We start from the raw sequence: 22213 nt of genomic DNA on the forward strand, positions 1-22213 counted from the left end.
CAGGAGCCTACAGCTCACTGATACTTGCACACTAACTTGATAATGGTGAGGGTTTTTTGGTTTTGTTTTTGTTTCTAATATAAAACGCATAAACAGTATAAACACCTTAAGGTCAAAGTGCCCCATATTCAAAATGGGTGAAAACCAAAGTTTTCCTTTCTGGGGACCTGCGCCCTAACCATTGGGCTATTTTGAAGACATTTCTTCACAAATCCTTCAGCTCAACATGCTCAGCTTCCACAAAATCTCTTTTGCAAGGTCTTACATTTGTTAATACACTTAGAATACAGATTACATGTCACTGGAGATGCAAGAGCAGATTAACTACTTCTACTTTTAATCTGGTAATCACCATTTTTGTCTCAAATTAGGTCTCTTCCAAAGACGTCAATTTTCTTGGTTGCAAAAGAACTTTCAGGTGGAGCAGGCAGGGATCTAATAGCCATAGCTATAGCAGTATGAGGAGATAATGGTCTATTTTCTAATCCTGAGGCCAAGCAGTATGGTATGGTTTGTGTCAGTCCATCTAAAATCTGTTAGCCTACAAAAGAGGGAGGTAGCGTCTGATCAGCCTTTTGAAAATGACCTCTCATCTGTGCTAACTTCTGAGTGAGTCAAATAGGACCAAACCACACTAATACCATGCCAGAAACCAGTCTAACAATTTAATAGTGTCGATAATCATTCCAAGTCTGTCCTCTGGCACCATATGTTTTATTAAAATAAACATAGCCATTGAGTTTTAGACATCTGCTCTATGCTGAAGAATAGGAAGCCTTGATCATCCTGTGGGACTTTGTGCTCATGCTCCACCGTAGCCACAGACTGAGTAGAACAAAGGCACCATTGATACTTCTTGTGGGCATTTTTTGTTTGTGGAAAAAATAGCACAAAGCAGTCACTAAAACTACCCCACAATTTCAAGCTGTTAGCCCTAACCAAAGCAACTCAGGCACTTCACGCTACCGCTACTTCTATTTTCCAAAACTGCCTTATTTTCTTGCAAGCAATTACATCAAACAGGTCCCTACTGTACTTACCTGCCAGTGGTGACGTCTTGTTATTTACTGGTGTTTTGTGAACAACCTCTTGCTTAGGATTTTGATTTGAGAGGCTCAGAGCAGGTACCATGGTTATGTTCTCAGCTTTTTGAGCGCCTAGCACAGAGAGTCCATGTGTGGGACTCCTAGGTGCCATACCAATGCTCTTTTAGTTACCAACTGCATTGTAGAAAGTAAGATGCGCTCTGTTAACTGAGAACTACACGTAACAATGTTCTTGTCCAGCTGCATCTAGCTCCAACATGAATTTCAACACCATCACAGAAGTATGGTTTCTACCTCAAATACTTAGCTGCACTTTTGTTATAGCTTCACTGAAAATGATATCCAACCTGGCAACTTTAAACTTTGCTCAGTGAGGATGTTAAGAGCTCTGCTTGTCTAAGAAAAGAATAAGAACAAAATCAAGATCTGAGAAAAGCATTTTATCCTTAATCATTATTATGCTACAGAGGACTCCACCAAACCAGAACTGGAGTTTTCACATGAACTTTGCAGTTATAATGGTAGGCAGCAAAGTTCAGAAATGATATCGTAGGGAAAATCAAAGTAACTGGGGGAAAAAAACCCACCAAAATACCTTTAGTGAGCATGAGCTAAGTGGCTTGTGAATAAAGTTGTAATTATAACAAACATTTTTTATTGAGGCATACATCATTATCCCCTGGGTAAATTATTCAATGATTGATAGTCTAAAGAAATTTGCATAATTTATCATTTATGAAACAATTCTTGAAAAGCATTGTCTTGCTTTTATATTCTGTGGGAAGCCCTGTATACAAGAAACAACCCTTCTGAGGACACACAGGCAACTCATATCTAATTTTGTTAACAGAAGTAAAATGCAGAGCAACAATCTCACTGGAGACTTTGTGAGCTCTGCTAAGACCTGATGCCATTCATCCAAGTCATTAAAGTCATTGTAATCTGGCTGGAGCAGGTGGAGTGAGAACATGCAGTAATTGAGAAAGAGAAAGAAAACCAGTTTTACCATAAAGTGGTCAGCATTTCTTCATTACATTAGTTGTCTCAGCATAACAATTTGCCAATTTGCTCCATGTACACAGTAATTTTTTTCCAATGAATTTTGGGTAAACATTCTGTGTTAGAATAAGAGCTGTCTTTGTTTTTACCATTTTAATGCTGTCATTAAACAAATAAAACCAGTATAGAATAGACTGCTTCAGTTTGTAGTGCTTCTTGAGAACCGTTGAAAGTATATTTACTTAACTAGCACCATTCTTGAATTATCTTTAGAATATTCAGGGTACTTTTAGGTGCAAATGTGAAACTTTTTTTACCAAAATGATTTGGTATTCTTAAATTTTGTCTCTACAAAAACAGTGGTTTTAATATTTGCTTGTTTCTCAGGGAAAAAAGGTGTTCAGATAAAGCATGTTGATTCAAGCAAGGTTAAGCACAAGGGCCATATAACTTTTGGCACATCACTGAACTAGCTAATTTAGGGATATAACTGCCCTACACTCATTAAAATGAATGGAAACGGATAGAAAATCAATGGAGAAATATAGGACATTCCAGAGGTCATTTAGTTTTCAGGTGGGTAGCATCAATCTCTTTTTCTATAGAGGAAACCTAAGCTGACTATATTCCTATCTTATACATTTCAGTCAGGTGCTCAAAGTCCAATGAGAAGGATGTGGGAATAGCCCATACTGAAATAAAAGGAAAAGCTCCTGCAGACTTCAGCGACAGTCAGCGTTAGGTCTTAGATCAAACCTCCTTCCCTGGGCAGAACCAGATGGCAGCATTTACCTTCTCATTGCTCCAGAGAGAAGACCATGTTGACCATGTGTGAGGATACACAGTTATGCAGAGCTGTTGAGAAGCAAATGAAGTATTTAGCTACCTTTTCTTTTTTTTTTTTTCCATGTTGTCTTGTTTTGGTTTTGGTTTCGTTTGTTTGTTATTCCCTCCATGATTCAGTGAGGTACATGTAGTGTGTAGACTTACTGAAGCAATCGCATACACTGTCAATGCTCAAACTTTCTCTGCATTTCTGCCTAGGACATTTGAACTTTCATAATTTTCTAACGGACATCCTGCTCAGGAGCTCTTGTGCTTTATGCTTTGTGTTCTTTAGAACTGGCTCTTCTTTTTGGTTTTGTTTTTTTTTTTTTTTTCCCTCCTCCCTGGAAATATCAAATAATCAGGAATTTCATATTCAACTCCTTTTGACCAGCATATACCTTTTTCCATTTTGGAGACAGCGCATTAAACTACACTTTTATCAGTGCAGTCAAATTAATACAAATGTTAATAAAAGTAAAACTCAGGTCAGGTTTGAAATCCAATAATAGCAATGCACAGTACTTTATTGGCTCAGTAGCACAGGTAACCATGGGAAATTAGAGATATTATCTTACTCACCAGAGAACCATGATATTTGATACAATAAAGTGTATATATTATGTATTCATTGTTAGCCAAATATAAATAAATAAACGAGTAAAGAATATAAATTAGAAGATGACTACACCTGCTCTCTCTTCTGGTCAGGAAATTCTCTGTAGAGATGATACTTACGGCTCTACAGTTATGAAGATAGTTTCTCACCAACCCGATAAACTACTGTCATGTATGGCTCCTCCTGAGAATAGCTGTGAGGGTAGATGGAGAATATTAATGGTTTTTTTTCAGTTATCTGAAACTGGCTTTCTCTGCCAATATCTGCCTGGTACACAGTATGTGCATTAGTAACTGTCTGTATCCTCTCTGATTATGGCTATGCTAATAAATTAAATAGCATCTGAGATTATGCCCTGACACCATAATATGATTGTTAAATACATATTATTTTTTTTCCTAATGTACTGCTAAGCAGTTAGAATGGTCTGTTGCTTGGAAGAGTAGCATTGTCCCCCACAAGTCCTGGTCACAGCTCTGGTGTTAGCCTGGTCAGGAACCATTCCCAATAAACAGTTTTAGAGTGGTGACTTGGTTTTGGAAGCTGAGAGAGTCCAACAGCACAGATGTGAGCTTTTCCATGCCAGTTGCTCTCAGTGCCTGGAAAAGTTCCCAAAGGTATTTACTAGTCTTAGACACAGCCTCTCTGTCTCAGCTGGGGAAGACAGCTTTGAAAAAAATGTGGTGGGTTTTTGGGCCAATTGTTACCTACAGGTGTCAGATATCCCAGAAGCCAGTCTAGCTTGAAACCTTCAAAGAGTAAGAGCAGTTTCAGGATCCTGAAGGCAGACTTTTTCCCACAGATCCAAGTTATCCTAAGGGTGGAATTCTAGGGAAGAAAGAAGGGTTGGTTTCATCCCTTTCAATTATTAAAAATCTGACTGTTTGTCTGTAGAAATCCATCATAACTTCTAGAATCACATTCTTTTTCTGTGGAGATTCAAAATTTGTCTATCTTCCTAGCCTGGATTATTTTACAAAGTTATTTTTGATTTGAAAACAACTTCTGTATTCTACCTCACAATAGAGGCATTCAGGGTTTCAGTACAAAGCACATACTTCAAACAAACTCTGTTTTGCTCAGCTTCAGTACACTGCCTTTAAGATGAAGTTCCTAGCCGCTGACGGTAACACTTAATATTGGTACTATCCTATATATGAATATACACACGTGCATACACACACAGATGCATACATGCAAGCTTTCTTTTAAAACAGCTCTTCTGTACTAGCAAGAGCCCCACATCAGTAAGGCATTATCGTTACGATGTTGTTTCTCCCATAAGGAAATAAGACTGGGAAGAAATGTTTCTCCATGTGTCAGTTATAGTCCTTCATAATGATGCATATAAATACAGCATTAAAAAAACTGCCAGTGTTTCCTGCAGTCATCTGTTATTCTCTGCAAAATCTACCTCTGTAAGAATTGCAGGTTCTCAGAGGCAGACCCTCCTCTTGAAAGTGCTTCTGCTCGGAAAACTGTGACCTTCTTCTTCTGTTGTCTCACCTGCATGATACTGTAGAGTTAAGGATCACCAGCCAACTCCCTGTTGGAATCTCAGGAGACCAGTCGCAGGGAGATGCCAGCAGAAAGGCAGACATCTCCATTTTCTAGATGGGCAATCAAAGGGCATGAAGAAACATCGTCCTCCAGAACTCATAGGCTGTTAAGATCTGAAAGGAATATTTAGTCTTACTCTTTGCCACAGGCCTGGACTCAGGGTTAGGTAACTGGACAGTAACTCCACTGTCCCCACAAAAAAAAAGGTTTTCTTTTTATCTTTTTTTTTTTTTTTAGACTAAATAAGCAGTTTTCATTATTTCTTTCTTCAAGCCCCAAATACTTGTCTCTGTTAGGAAGAAATTGTATAGAGTTATCTTACTGACCTTCTCTGCCTCTTTTAATCAACTTCTGCGTCTGTCTCGGTGACTCACTGAAACCTTCAGAACGTGGGTGTCTGCAGGCAGCTGCAGACACTCCCATCCCTCTGAGCCCCCCTTGCCATGCAGCCGCAGCTGAGCACTGGCTGGCGATGCCCAGCAGCTTCTCATCTGTGCTTCCCATGTGCCAGAGACAGCAAGGCACGCAGCAAGACCCAGTAGCCTCTTAGAGACAAATGTGACACCCATGGCACGATTAAAATAGGCAGATTGTGAATGTGTGGCTTTCCTGTAGAAACGGGGGATGGCCACATGTTTACTGTGGTGTCCAAGCTTTTTAGAGGTCATTTAGTGGGTGTCCAGCTTTACTTTTTCTCTATAAAGAGATGTGGTAACTAAATTAAAACAAAACAAAAAAATCCCAACCAAACAAAAACCCAAAAAGAAACCCACAAAACATAAGATTAATTGCAAGCTTAAACAACATGCTGTAAAATGTAGATAATTGTCTTTGCTCTTTGAAACAGAGATTGCATGGGTGTTAACTGGCGCATTGAATTTACGCTGTCTCTGAGGGTTGAATCCCTTGGCTGTTAGGGGTTATAGGCTCAAAGCCCAGCTACTCCATTCCATGCACGTCAGTATAAAAAGGTTTGGCAGCTATTCAGACTCATACTAGGGCACTAACTTCAGTGCTCCTTCCTCAGTCTTCTCAGGTTCTGCCGCCTTTGCTCAGAGGAGAAATAGGTTTTTATATAGACAGTCTTTGCTTCCACCAGTGTGCCAAGCAACACCTCTTTTTTTTTTTTTTTCTTCCCTCCTTGTACTAGAAAATGGGACCTCCTTAACTCAAACATAAATAATCTCCCTTGTGTAGATGTAGGGTTTGTCTGTATTATTACTTTCCTGAGACCAGAACATTCATGCATTGCACTGGCAAAGTATTCCTGATATGGATGTGGGTAAACAGCACTGACTAAAGAAACCTGTGCCAGTCACAGAAGGATTTGGCCTGTCTTTACCCAAGGAACTTCTGCCAGCTCACAGTTGCCAGTCAGGTGTCAGCCATATTGCCACTCTTACTCCTGAAACTATGCCACCAGAAGTCAATATAAAGATGCCTTTTTGGAAGTAAAACCATTCCTTGATTAACTGTAAGGGATATCAGATATTTGCATGCCAGGGCGACTGCATGACCATTCAAAGTGCAGCTGCACATGAACTAGATCTACCTGTAGGGCAGACCTCAGGCTGGGACAGTCTAGGTTTTGGCAAAAATAGAAAGGTGTGAAAAGGTGTGAACAGAAATCCAGGACTCCTGCTGCCTCACAGCTCTCCCTTAAGCACAAGTACACGCTCCTGGAAGGTTATAGCATCTGTTTTTGAAAGCGGCTCTGTGGCACAGTAGCATGCTATAAAAGAGGGCAGGTTCCTCCCTCTCCTGCCCTCCTATTTTCCTATGCCTGTTTTTAGGCTGCAGCACATGTCTGCATGCCTGGCCCATCTCCGTGCTGCTCATTAGCTCACAAGCGTTGTGTTGTTTCTCTGTCAAGAGTTTTGTTTGTTTTCAAATTGCCATGCACAGATTCCACTGGGAAATCAGGGAATACAGGTGGACTTTCGCATTGTTGATTTGTTGTCATTATGGTAATCTTTAAAAAAACAACGACAACAAATGCACAGAAATAAACACCACAAAGGGCACATAACATTCTTGTCAGAAGAAAGATGCCTCTTTTGACTCTCTCTGAGAAATGATCTGTGTGTGTAAAATTAAATATACAAGGTACTTTATCTAACTGTCAATTCATTCAACTCTTCCACGCTTAACAAGCAAAAATAAGCTTCAGGAACTGAAAATGTGTACAAACAGATAAGAGATGTGACAATATTAATCTTAAGCATTAAGACAGTGTTGAAATTTCTATACAAAACCTCATGGTACCTGATGATATTTTTCCCAAGTAATGGTCTTGAGAGAGATGTGTTATTTTTTGTTATTCCTAACACCTAAGAGTTTTAGCTGAAGAAAAACTTCATTAATCTCTTGAAATAGGAGGAGTTGGTTATTGTCACAGGCAAAGACAGGGAAAGGGCTGGGAAACAAGAAATACTAATTATATTAGAATTATGTGAGAGTGAGAGATTAAATTACATTCTGTGGATCACAGGGAGCTTACATCTATATTTGTGAACTAGTAGCACTACAGCATGGGCTTAAATATTGTCTATGATCATTCATACTGTTTGGTAGCATGGTCTCTGGCATGGTTATGGCCTGTGCCAAGACACTGTTCTCCTGGGCAGAGTTCATACCCTCATGGTATTAGCACTGTGACCCTGTTTGGGAGAAGCAGAGTTGACCCTCAAGATTGCCAGTTGTGCTGTATCACTCGACCTCAGGGCCAGAAATGGAGCTTGTTCTTTATTTAGCTTATCAGATCAAGAACTGGTCTGATACCTGCTGAACCTCAGATTCAAGCTTTAACTCAGATGCAAGCAGGAGATGCTTGTCTCTAAAACATCCTTCTTTATTCCTTCAGGAGCAGTTTTCCTTCTGAACATAAGTACTAATAGCAGCTATATCTTTTCATTCTTTCCTGGATTAGCAAAGGGAGCTAGCAACATGTAAATAAATCCACATGAGAGGGAGACATCGTTTAATTAGATGGGACTAGATGAAGGCTAGAAGGCTTATGCCGGATATGATTAGTAGCATGCAGCCAATTTATCTGCTCTCTTGCTCATGAGACATGTTTATGGTTTGGATATTCATAGTAATCATTAGCATGGGTATGTGTTGCTTTATTTTGTATGAACAATTTGCAGCATGTTTTCTTATTTTTTTCCCTTTTTTGACTGCTTAAAAAGCTGCAGAGAAATCTCTACAGGGAAAAAATACAACAGATATTTTTTCAAAGTACGTGCACCTCTAAGTACAAATTGTTTTCTTTGTCAGCATAAATACCACCATTTACAGAAAAAATAGCCACTGCAGATCCTTTCCCATCTGTGTCATCTGTGCGTCATTCATGTCCATGACTGCCTGTGCTGTAGTGGAAGGCTGACAGGGGAAGATACATACTGCCATGAGCTGCACAGATTGGCTAAGTGGTTGGACATCTATTCCCCAGTATCTTAAACAAGAAAGAAGACTTTTTTGACAGAATGTTTGAATGGCATCTCAGATAGCTTCTTTTAACTGATTTGAAGCAAAGTTTTGACTGGCCAAATGAAAATCTTTGGCTGTCATTCAGAAACTAATCTTTTGCAGACCTTATGTTTGTCCGCACCACCAAAGGTTTTGTATGTGGAGAACATTTGTTGTTCAAACATTCTCCCTCAAATCATGATGGGAGAAAGAGGGAAGACAGGTGTCTGTAAATGACCAGAGGTGGGTGAATAAGGGATTGTGTGATGTGCTGTAGCAAAATTTCTGCTGAATTCCTCTATCCAGCTGACCTGTGATCTGATATGACCAATCCAGCACACGCACAATCCACAATTATTGAATATCTTAAACTTTGTTCAAAATTCTCACACAGAAGAGATCTTGTAGAAGTTAGTCTCTACAAGAAGAAGAGACTTCTTGTCTTCTTGTAGAAGTTAGTCAAATGAGTTGTTGTGAAGCCATCTCAGACTTCAGTCCATTACCTTGTTTCAGGAGGGTCCGTTGTATCATCTGTGCAGCCGACTAGATGGGCCACTGTTGTAGGATCTTATGTTTACACAGACATGGCCTGGATGAACAGCTATATCACAATTATAAAAGAAACTTAAATTTTATCCTTATTTCAATTTTATAGCTTAAAATCAATAGTTCTTACCTCAACCTCAATGATACTATGAGTTCTGACAATGTTAACTCATGCCTTAGCAGACCTTTTCAGCAGAACTTTGGATTCAGTCTTACAAAGGACAAAGCATCCTCTGGTCCTTCCATTCATTTCATCATCAATTATTTACTCTATTGCAAAGACCAGCCACTGAATTTGTATCTTTTAGGAGCAGAGTGTTAGTTCAATTTTCACACTAGCAGGTGACTTAAGAGAACACAGTCAAACAATTTCATATCCATCATAAGGCTTGAAAACGTTGACCATTGTGGCTTCCTCATTATACTTGACCTATAATAGGTTTTTTTGCTCTCTTTGGGTGGTTTGTGGGGGTTTGGGGTTTGTGGGGGGAATTTCATGGGATCATGGACAGCCCTCTGACTGCCTTTATTCTGCTTCTCTTATTCATCTGACTGATCCTTCAAGAAGCAGGTCTATGTGCTTTTAAGATTGGGAACTTCAGCATAAAATTATGAAAACTTTTGAAGACAAAAATAAACTCCACAAATGCAATGAAAGTCTGCTTTTGTATCATGAAAAAAAACCAAGCCTCTAAATAATTTATTCAGCAAACTCTAGCTAAGCATTGAATTCTTACTCACAGTGAAAGGTATGTGGCCAGGTTTAGTGCTTATCTAGCGGTACTTCTAAGGCTTAGGCCAATAAACATCACAGTCAATAAAACATCCTGAAAACTTTCCTATTTGAGCATATATATTCTTTTCTGATTTAAGAAATATGATATATTAAAAATCATATATTTCTCCCATATGTCTGGTTGGAAATAATGTGACCTGTTGATTTGAAAATGTTGGCACAATAGATCTACTATTTGTATAGTAACTCAACATGAAAGAACGTAAGTTATTCTCTTTATTATCCATTTTGCAAGATGTAGCGAAATGTTTGCAGTTTGAACTCAGGATGGGAGAGTGTATCATTTAAAGAACAGCAGCTGGTGATATTTATGCCTAGTAGAGAACAATGTGTGCTCTTCCCTAAGTACCTCCAACTTTTATCTTGGCAGTGAGCCATACCACATATAAAAGATAATCAATGGGCTGACTCAATATTTATAATGCAATTCGCAAGATGAATCTGTTTGTGATTGAGCTAAATCTTTTAACACAGAGTTTAGGAGGAAAATGTCTCAGGACTACAGGAATCTTTGTTTTACCTTCTCAGAAATACATATGTAAATACATGAGTTATAGACAGAACAGTCAAAGAACAGGGCTGAGGGCACTAACTCTCCAGTTTTAATACCTCAAATACTTCAAGAGTAATGGAAAGAATACACTATGTAATGTCATATACAGGAAATTTTATCCTTCCTGCTGTGTGTATATGAGCCCATGTGAGCTTTTGGGTGTGCCTGATGTCCCTGGTATTTGTTGCTTTGTGGTTGTGTACACAAGCAAACAAAGCAACCTATTTGAAACAAAGGTTGAAGTTCCTTCCTACCCATCACTGCTCACTGTGATTTCTGAGCATTATTTCCAAACAAAACAAAATAAAGAAGCCTGTCAAACTTCCATACAACTTTCTAAGTTACCTTGGGGTCTGTCTTGGAAACCTTTGAGGCTGATTGCAGTGAATCGCTTTAACAGCCAGCTTAGCCACTGAGGAGACAGAGCTGTCGTTGCATGAATGAGAGCTCTGCAACACAATAACGTCTGGAGTGTATATTGACATGACTGGCGAAAATTACATAAGCCAAATTTCTAGTTTTAAGGTGCAGCTTTAAGGGCTCTGCTTTTGAAATATGAGCTTAGAAAGTTTTCCAGCCTTGTGATGTACTGCTAATAAGGTGGGAAGACAATAAATTAAATGAACTACTAATATGCTGCCAGCTATCACTATTCACAGATGACTGCTACAATTATTGCTAGGTAGTTTGGCATGACTCCAAGACTCCTAACGTATAGTCTAGGACACTCGAACAAATGAGCAGCTTCTTGGTTATGTGCTGCTTTAAGCACTGCTAGCCCTGCACTTACTAAGCATATGGCATCATCCTCCGTTAGAAAACTCACTTCACTTCTGATACAGATATCTCAGCTGTGAGCAGTATGAAGAATGATATTCCGTCATGGGAAAAATATCCTGAATTATTTACTTGCAGGTGACAGTCTTACATTGATTTTATTACTGTGGACAAATGTAAATTGTATTCTATTTTAATTGTTCTTTACTATTATTACGCCATCCAGAGGGACCTTGACAGGCTGGAGAGGTGGCCACGTGCAAACCGCATGAAGTGCAGTGTGCACTTGCAGCCCAGAAAGCCAACCGTGTCCTGGGCTGCATCAAAAGAGGCGTGACCAGCAGGTTGAGGGAGGTGATCCTGCCCCTCTACTCCGCTCTTGTGACACCCCACCTGGAGTACTGCATCCAGCTCTGGGGGCCCCAGTACAGGAGAGACATGGAGCTGTTGGAGTGAGTCCAGAGGAGGGCCATGAAGCTGATCAGAGGGCTGGAGCACCTCTCCTATGAGGACAGGCTGAGAGAGTTGGGGTTGTTCAGCCTGGAGAAAAGGCAGCTCTAGGGAGATCTAATTGCAGCTTTCCCTTACCTGAAGGGGCCTACAGGAAAGATGGTGAGGGCCTGTTTATGAGGGAGTGTAGTGACAGGAGAAGGGGTAATGGGTTTAAGCTGAAGGAGGGTCAATTTAGATTAGATGTCAGAAAGAAATTCTTCGCTGTGAGGGTGGTGAGGCACTGGAACAGGTTGCCCAGAGAGGTTGTGGATGCCCCATCCCTGGAAGTGTTTAAGACCAGGTTGGATGGGGCTTTGGGCAACGTGGTCTAGTGGAGGGTGTCCCTGCCCATGGCAGGGGGGCTGGAACTAGATGATCTTTAAGGTCCCTTCCAACCCAAACCATTCTATGATTCTATGATTATTGTTATTTTTTTAACAAGATTTTGGCTTGGCTGTGCCTGTAACTTTGTGGCATCAAAGAGAAGTAAGGACTGTATTCATTCCCATTTGGGCAAGAGGACAATTTCCCCAGACCTTGATTCCATGTTTGAAATAGAAGAAAGTCTTCATGTTCACTGCATCTCTATGTAGGTGAGGAAATGGGGGAAAGTAAGAGATGGGAGATGGAGCTATGATCTTCCACTACTGCCTTTCCAACAGTCAAGAGTCAATTGCATGAGTGAAGGACAGTGTGAGCTCACATACACACACCTTTTTGCTGCTTTACCAGGAGTGGATGAGTGACAGTTACATTTCCGATGGTGAACTGTTTGTAAAACAACTGAACTGCAATAATTGCCCTCAACTCAGGCAGGCTGAAGTAGGCTGAGACTTTGGTCCCTGATGCAGACTTGTTACACCCATGCTGAGGAACACCAGGTAGCCTCAAGATGAGGTGTGACCTGTCCATGCCCTGACTCTAGTCCTACCTGCTGATGGCAGGTACCAGCCCTACCAGACTCACTGGATCTGAAGCAAAAATAACAGATGCACATGACTTGGGCAGAAGTCATGATGTGCTCTGAGCACAGGTCAGGGAACTGAAGTACACTGCAGGTTATCCTCTCATATACATATATATTTCAGTAACACAGAATATGTGTTCTATTGTATTCCTGCTAATGACAGAAGTAAATGATTTTAGAGTATAAATGCAGATTTAAGAAGAAAGGGAAATACCTTCAATGCAAATCCTTCTCTATTGCTCCTGTGGGAGTGAAAAACTCCCAGGCAAAGTCAGAGAGATAATGGCTTGTATTACACTAGAATTGATTCTCCCAAGACATGTTGCCAATTTAGATGAGATAATAAGAATTTGTCCTACATTTGCATATAAACAAGTAGAATTCAGAAAGCCAAGCTGATTGTTAAATTAACAAAATGTCTTATTTCCATTAAAAAAATAAATATTTTTCTTAGAGGATCTCTAGAAGCACAAGGTAACAGAGAGCAGTTCCTGCTTGAGGTCTAGAAGGTCCAGCCTAACCCTTCTTTGATATTACTGGTCATTTAATCAGACCTTCATTAACCTTAGGATACATGTATTAACAAAGATTGGCTTCCTGAATAAGACTTTTAGTTCTGAATAGATCCTTGTTTATCCTCTTGGTCTGTTTCTGGCACATTGTTATTATTATGCAAATATCTAGATGACATCACAGTCATAATCTTTCTCCACCTAAATCTAGAAAGATTTGTAATACTCAGGTACTATAGTGATGATCAGAGTGGACAAACAGTCTATAGCCAGGCTTATACATGGGTGAGTTTCTGCTCAGCCAGGTCAAAAGAGAAGATCTAATACTCTAGGAAATTCTGATTAGTGGCAAAGAATATTTTATATTTTATTTTATATTCTTATGACAAAATTCATCTTCCTACCTTCAGGCCCTGGGAAATGGGAAAGAATTGGAAACATGGTTAATTACTAGAGAAAGGAGAGGCAGGAGCTTTAAAACCACTTTGCTTAATGAGGATTACATATATTATAGTGTGAGTATACTTACATAAGCATTTTCTTTCTGTTCGTAAATTAAGTTCTGGGCACTTTGCATGTAAAGATAAATACTGTTAGTTTTGTGAGTGTGTTTTTGTGCATGTGTTTGACAAAAATATCTTTCTAAATAAGTAAGAAATTAGCTATTCACCTGGTAGCTAGATCTGAAAAAATGTGGATGCAAAAAGATTAAATTAGATAACATTAAATTAGATTTGATGAGACTAAAGATAAAATTTAGAGTATAAAATTATTTTCCTTAGTCACAAAGTGAGAGATTAATCTTACCTAACCTTAACTGTCTAAAAGTTAGCTGTCTGGACTATCATTTCGGATCATACTACTATCAATGGAGAGATAAATGAGCACTTCCAGAAGGTCATTCATCCCATTTTAAGATGACTGTCTCTGGAGATCCCAATCTGTGTCTTCTGATTCTCTGTATAGAGTCCAGATGAGTAGCTTAGGCTCAATGTTTAACTTGGAGCAAGTGTGATTATAAACTGTAGTATTTTAAAAGTCTTCAAGTACAACTATGATCATTCATGGATCTACCTTACATGCTTACATAGTATTAACCCTTCTCTCCAGCTGGAGATGAAATAATCATCATTTTGATCATAGATGACAGACACATTTTAATACAGAGTAAAACTTAAAGTTTCCTGAACTGATGTGTCACTTGGACCTCAAAAGTATGTCAATAGTGAATGCTTTATAAAGCTTCTTCTATGACACAATTTACATTCTATGTTTACATGATCACATAATTGGGGTATATGAATATTTCTCATTATTTTTTTATTGATGTACATAAAGTAAATACAGTTGTTGTGTTACTCTTCAGTGACAATGCTTTGGTTAAGCGGGTCACCTGCAGCCTGAGAGAGTCTGAGGTCATACTTTTTAAAGAGATCAGGGGGACTGAGGAAGCCATCAGTCACATATAAATCATACACCTATCCTGAATCAGAAACTGGAAGAGTGTTTAGGGAAGTGTCATGAACTACTTTTTTATATTTCCTTTTTTTTTTGTTCTAAGTACCCGCTGTTGTCCACTTTCAGGAATAAGATATTGAACTGTATTGATACAATACAGCCATTTTTATGTCTTATGCTTAAGTTGGTAATACGCTGGGGTTTGTTTGTTTGTTTGTTTTTCCATTGCAAAATGTACATATATAGTTATCTATTATTGTTAACAGAAACATTTCATGTTCCACAGTATTTCATGTTTAACTTCTGTAGCGAAACCGGTAATGTCAGCAGAAGTTCAGCCCCCACAGGCTCTGCTTTCTGTAATTATGCCAGATAGCGTTTTCAGAAATGCTGAACTTCCAGTAATCATTGGACTATGAGTAGGAGTAGAAAGAAATTCAGCAATGCATAACTTGATTTTTTTTTTTAATTTTTTTTTACTATGAAACCTGAATGATATGCAGTTTCAAGGAAAATCTGGCATTAACTTATCCCCAGCCAGCATGAGGCCAAATCAAAACCTAAACTTGCAGGGACTGCATGAGCAAGTCACCTTTTTGTATTGAAACCTGCTCTATTTCTGCCTGGCTGTCATCCCATGCCGCACATGAGAGAAGCTGTCCTGTTTTATCCCATTGTTTATGCTGTGGCTTACACTGAGTTTTCTGGCTGGTGTAATTGATTTCAGGACACTATTTGAAATATAACCAAGAAATCAACTCTCTGCCCTTCAATGCTCCTGACAGGTCCACTTAGGCTGAAGTCCATTCGCTAAATATCTTTATAAAAGACAATATGAAATTGTGGTTGACAGTAACTTCAGAGGCAGTTGCTTTTGATCAAAAAATTTAGATTAAAGGTGAAGCAAGGAGATAAAAGGGGCCATGCTGCCCATGCTGTAGAACACAATTTTCTTTTTGCTCTTCAGCAAAAGAAATCTTTTGTTGGTTTTACAGGACCTAAGACATCAATCACAGCTATGAGCTCTTGAGGCAAATGCCTGAACCTAGAATTGAATAAGAAGAGATTCAGGGCTATTTGCTGCAATATTTTAACCATGTATGAGATGAACAAGAAAGAAGAAGATAGAAGAAAGAAAGACGATAGAGAGGAAGGAAGAATAACTTGTGTATGACAGAGTAAGTGAGAACCAGACTAAGTCAATGACATTAGAAGAAAAACCTTTTGGTGGGAAGATGACCCATTGCATATGACAAAGCAAGGACCACATTCTTTCAGTAATGTCCCCTAGATCCCTCATCCCCGTTCCACAATTCAGCATATGTGAGTTTGCATGTCCATCTATACCCTGTTCAGTCAACTTTTAGACACCTACTGGGCACCGAAAACAGGTGAAGGGATAACATCACACCATTGCCAGGACTTTGCCTTGTTTGGCCTTTTACATGGATTTGCTTGTACTCTTGTATTTTCACATGCCAGAGCAGATCATTTTACAGAGCTGCCTATGTTTAGTTCTAGGGAAATTCCAAGATTCTCAAAGTAATAGGAAAGAGACAAAGTTTGCACTGAATTGTTAAATGTAGTTTTCTCTTAATAATAGGTAACTAGGTAGGTAATATGGACAATTAAATAGTATCAAAATATTTCTTGCATTTCTCCTCACCAAATGCTACTACTGTCAATTTAAGGGTAGTTTTTTTCATGATTTGTATTACTCTGCCTTTATACATGAAAATTAGGACTGCATTGAGTGTCTGCATTCAAAATCCCCCCTTCTTTCATCTTCCAGGGTAGAATTTTTCATTCAACCTGTGACATCTATCATGCAAGTATTTATGTTTCAAGTAGTTATATGCAGTGGAGATTTAACCAAAATAGTTAGAGAAATTGCTATGATTTCACCAAATGTAAATGACTTTAGGATGAAATGAATTGTGTTCTAATCTTCATTAAATAACATGATTATCTCCCCACTGACCACAAGATGAGCCTACGGTCACTTGTTGGTATAAGCACTTACATGTGTAGCTAAGCACATTTAGTAAGATGGACTCCATCCCACAGGAGGCTGGAACCAGTGAAGAATCCATCAGCAGCACTGCTCACATGCCTGCAACCTTTCTATTAATTTGATGTGATGGCTCTTCCCTTCTGAGTTACACCTAAATTCATTGTCCTCTCCCTCTGCTTTTCCTACAAAAAATAAAGTATGTCTTTAGAAATCCTGTACTTGTGCCTGGAATGTCAGTATGGATATAGTTACACAAATAAAATTTGAATGCGACTTAGTAGTTGCTTTACCAACCCAAATTCATACATCAGGGCATGTAGAGCTGGAGGCAACATTAAACGATCATCTGTTTCCGTCCAGTTCATTAATTCACAAGTATTTCTATAATCCTGACAGGCATTTCCTCCTCTCCGTTTCTAAGAAAAAGACCAAAGATAAAGATTTCACAGTATCTCCATGTGGGCTGTTCACACCCAGCAGTATCTCCTGAGACCCCAGATTGTAGCACTTTTGAAGAGTGGGAAAGAACTGTCCTGAAAAACAGTTCTTTCACCTTTTAATGTACAAATACCAGACTAAAGTGAAATTCCTATAGGTGATGGACTACATGCCATATTCTCAAGAGGCACAATATGGTGAGAATAATGTGGTAAAAGCTCAAGAACTTTAAGAAGAAAGAAAATTGTTAACTTAGAAAAAGTCTGATTGATTTACCATTAGGAGTAGCTGAAGCACAACAGAGATAGACATGCAAGAAATCATTTGTGCCATGATTAGGAAAAATGGTAAGAAAAGCTGCAGTCCTATAGAGTCAAAGAATGGTTTGGGTGGAAGGGACCTCAAAGAGCATCTAGTTCCAACACCCCTGCCATGGGCAGGGACACCCTCCACTAGACCACATTGCCCAAAGCCTCATCCAACCTGGCCTTGAACAAATCCAGGGAGCAGGCATCCACAGCTTCTCTGGGACACCTGTTCCAGTGCCACACCACTCTCATCGTAAAAAATTTCTTCCTAATATGTAGTCTAAATCTACCATATTTCAGTTTAAAGATATTACCCCTCATCCTATCACTACATGCCCTTATAAACAGCCCTTCTACAGCTTTCTTGTAGACCCCCTTCAGGTACTAGAAGGCTGCTATGAGGTCTCCCCGGAGCCTTCTCTTCTCCAGGCAGAACAACTCCAAATCTCTCAGCCTGTCTTCATAGGAGAGGTGCTCCAGCCCTCTGATCATCTTCATGGCCCTCCTCTGGACTTGCTCCAACATGTCATAGAGTCATATCATAGAATCATAGAATGGTTTGGGTTGAAAGGGACCTTAAAGATCATCTAGTTCCAACCCCCCTGCCATGGGCAGGAACACCCTCAACTAGACCACGTTGCCCAAAGCCCTATCCAACCTGGCCTTGAACACTTCCAGGGATGGGGCATCCACAGCTTCTCTGGGCAACCTGTTCCAGTGCCTCACCACCATCACAGTGAAGAATTTTTTCCTAATATCTAATCTAAATCGACCCTCCTTCAGCTTAAACCCATTACCCCTTCTCCTGTCACTACACTCCCTCATAAACAGGCCCTCACCATCTTTCCTGTAGGCCCCTTCAAGTACTGGAAAGCCGCAATTAGATCTCCCCAGAGCTGCCTTTTCTCCAGGCTGAACAATCCCAACTCCCGCAGCCGGTCCTCATAGGAGAGGTGCTCCAGCCCTCTGATCAGCTTTGTGGCCCTTCTCTGGACTCTCTCCAACAGCTCCATGTCTCTCCTGTACTGGGGCCCCCAGAGATGGACGCAGTACTCCAGGTGGGGTCTCACAAGAGCGGAGTAGAGGGGCAGGATCACCTCCCTTGACCTACTGGTCATGCCTCTGCAGGTGCCTGCTGGTCACACCTCTGCACCTCACACACCTGCAGCCCAGGACACGGTTGGCTTTCTGGGCTGCAAGCGCACACTGCCGGCTCATGTTGAGCTTCTCATCAATCAACACCCCCAAGTCCTTCTCCTCAGGGCTGCTTTCAATCCATTCTCCTCCCAGCCTATAGTCGTGCTTGGGATTGCGCCAACCCATGTGCAGGACCTTGCACTTGGCCTCGTTGAACTTCATGTGGTTCGCACGGGCCCACCTCTCCAGCCTGTCACGGTCCCTCTGGATGGCATCCCTTCCCTCCAGCGAGTCGACCACACCACACAGCTTGGTGTCGTCAGGAAACTTGCTGAGGGTGCACTCGATCCCACTGTCCATGTCGCTGACAAAGATGTTGAACAGTGCCGGTCCCAATACCGACCCCTGAGGAACACCACTCGTCACCATTCTCCCCTTGGACATTGAGCTGTTGACCACAACTCTTTGAGTGCGACCATCCAGGCAATTCCTTATCCACTGAGTTGTCCATCCATCGAATCCACGTCTCTCCAATTTAGAGACAAGGATGTCGTGAGGGACAGTGTCAAATGCCTTGCACAAGTCCAGGTAGACGATGTCAGCTGCCCTTCCCTTATCCACTGACGCTGTCACCCCATCACAGAAGGCCACTGAGTTTGTCAGGCATGATTTGCCCTTTAGTGAAGCCATGTTGGCTGTCATCAATCACCTCCTTATTTTCCATGTGCCTGAGCATAGTCTCCAGGAGGGTCTGCTCCATAATCTTGCCAGGCACGGAGGTGAGACTGACCGGCCTGCAGTTCCCCGGGTCTTCCTTTTTACCCTTCTTAAAAATGGGGGTTATTTTTCCCCTCTTCCAGTCAGCGGGAACTTCGCCGGACTGCCAGGACTTCTCAAATATGATGGCGAGTGGCCTGGCCACTTCATCCACCAGTTCCTTCAAGACCCATGGATGCAACTCATCAGGTCCAACGGACTTGTGCACCTTCAGGTTCCTTAGATAATCTTGAACCTGATCTTCTCCTACAGTGGGCAGTTCTGCATTCTCCCAGTCCCTGCCTTCTGTGACCTGGGCAGTGTGGCTCAAGCATTTGCCAGTGAAGACTGAGGCAAAGAAATCTCTGAGTACCTCAGCCTTCTACATATCGTGGGTAACCAGCTCACCCGTTTCATTCTGGAGGGGGCCCACATTTTCCCTAGTCTTCCTTTTATCACTGATGTACCTATAGAAGCTTTTCTTGTTGTCCTTGACATCCCTGGCCAGACTAATTTCTGTCAGGGCTTTGGCTTTCCTAACCTGCTCCCTGGCTGCTCGGACAGTTTCTCTGTATTCTTCCCAGGCTACCTGCCCTTGCTTCCACCTTCTGTAGGCTTCCTTTTTTTGTTTGACTTTGCCCTACTTATGGAGCAGTACTCCAGGTGGGTCTCACGAGAGAGGAGTCTCAGTCTCTCAGTTGCTGCCTGCAACTGGAGGGAGAGAGATAAAAATAACCTGTGCACCAGATTCCCTCACCAACTGTCCCAAGGCCCTGAAGTCTCTTCTGATCACTCTTGGACCACACATTGTGGCTTCATCACCACTCACGTGGAAGAGCAGTAATGGGTAATAATCTGAGGGCTGCACCAGGCTAGGAAATTGCCTAGTAATGTCCTTAACCCAGGTTCCAGGGAGGCAGCAGGCTTTCCTAAGAAGATGGTCTGTCCGGCACATCGGACCCTCTGTTCCCCTCAGAAGGGAGTCCCCTACAACTATCACCCGCCTTTTCTTTCTCATGGAGGTGGTCACAATACAGGGGGTGGGCCTTTCTGACCTTGGTGACACCTCTGGCATAGATGAACCATCATCCACATAATCCATTGACTGGCCTTCCCCATCCATAGCCTCATACCTGTTGTACAGAGGCACCTGGGAGGGCAAGATGGGCAAAGGAGGAGGTTCTCCTGCCACCCTGAGCGTGGACTTGCCTCCATTCTCTCCTTTCCTTTAAGCTACTGCCTTCATCCTGGCAGGGGGAGGACACAGGGTCCCCTTGATCTTGGCTTTTGTCTGGTGGCTGTCCCTGTTTCTGTCTCAGGGAGGGCAGAGCTTGGCTCCACCAGTCTACCGCGTCCTCAGCCTCCCTGATGCTCCTTAACCTTTCCACTTCCTCTCGTAGCTCTGCCACCAGGCTGAGCAGATCGTCCCCCTGGTCACAGCTCACACAGCCCTTCTCACTACTGCCAGCCATTCCCAGTGACAGGTCTGGCACTCCCTGCAGCCTGGGGCCTGGGTGGCTGCGTGTTTTCCTGTCAGCTCGCTCTGGGTTGCCACCTCCGTTCTGGCAAGCGCAGAGGACAGAGCTCTCTGCCGGGAGGATACCATAGCTAAGCTCCTTCTGAGAGGGTGATGACCACCAGTGGAACTCCCCTCTTGAGCTGGTGGGGTGACCAGGCCCTTCCTGTGCTCCCTCCCACGCAAACTGCCGTGCCACGCTCTGATTACATCGCTGTCCAGGCGGCCTTTTATAGGTGTGGGGGTGGCCGCGGTTGCTCTGGCAGCGCCCAGGCCTGGTCAACGTCTCCCGCCATTGCTGCCGGCTCCTGGTGGGTGTCTCTGCTCCTCTGGTGTTTCCCTTCCTCAGGAAACCCCCGTGTGCTGAGATCTGCCACTCTGCTGCGGGTCGGGCCGGCACCAGAGCAGCTCCCCTCGGTAACTGACTATCTGATAAGTATTTGAGAAACAAATAACCCATTAAAGAGCTTGATTTTATTTTTGGTGTTTTCTACTTGTTAATGTCCAAAGATGTAAGAATATGTAGGATGAGGATCGTATTATTTATGACCCACAGACTCTGGGTGATGTTTTGTGACCCAAGGGAGAAGAGGGACACCCAACTCTTGACATGTATATTATCTTGCTGGACCCTGTCTATGATGGTGATATTGCTTACTTAATTTGCTCTATATACATAACAGTAAGTGATTAATCACTGTCCTGATTTTTTTTTTTCCCCAGTAATCTGCCTTATGAACACTAATCCCCCAACTTTTCTAAGTTCTTAGGTAAATTCCTACAAATGTTTAGTCATGCAGATAGTTAGAAAGTTTTCCTCTTATCCATATTTTTTTTTTTAATTTTTTGAATAAATCTTATTCTTCTAACCCCTCCTTAGTGGCCACAGAAAACAATCGCTACCTCTCTTATACCCCATCTTGCAAATGGAAGTGTTGATCTTGTGGTATTTTCTCACCATTAGTGAAACAAAGAAATTAAAAAAAAAAAAAAAAAAGGGAAAAACACCCTAAAGAAAGAAAGACTCTGCAGTAGAACCCAGGTTTTCTGATCACCATATCCTGATCCTCGTCTCATCCGTCCTGGCTTTTGCTTTAACAGATTCCTGTCTCAGTCCAAGTTTTCTCTATTCTTCACACATATACAAGGAGCAGTGTTTGTAAGCTTAGTAGGTTATTAGGTTTAGTGCTAAGCAACTTTTACCTGAAGTTAGAGTACAAAAAAATTTTCAGTACTTTATCCAAGACACCAGCCTGCATATTTTTATCAAAGACTGTCTTCAGCATCACTAACATACTAATATGATACCACTCTTTTCCCATTCTATATTAAGATAGACATCACACATTTGTAAAATGCAGTAGGTGTTAGAAGGAGGTCCAGACAGACTCAGGTATTCACTTTAAACTTTTCTGATGTTACA

General features: G+C 41.4%; 1 long non-coding RNA gene across 1 annotated transcript in view; it reads left to right on the plus strand.

The window, feature by feature from the left end:
• Positions 1–22213, plus strand: part of LOC142600295 (uncharacterized) — a 389286-nt gene that overhangs the window by 106196 nt on the left and 260877 nt on the right. The gene's annotated exons all lie outside the window — the stretch shown is intronic.

This window comes from Balearica regulorum, chromosome 2 (assembly GCF_011004875.1).
Source record: "Balearica regulorum gibbericeps isolate bBalReg1 chromosome 2, bBalReg1.pri, whole genome shotgun sequence".
Classification (NCBI taxonomy): domain Eukaryota; kingdom Metazoa; phylum Chordata; class Aves; order Gruiformes; family Gruidae; genus Balearica; species Balearica regulorum.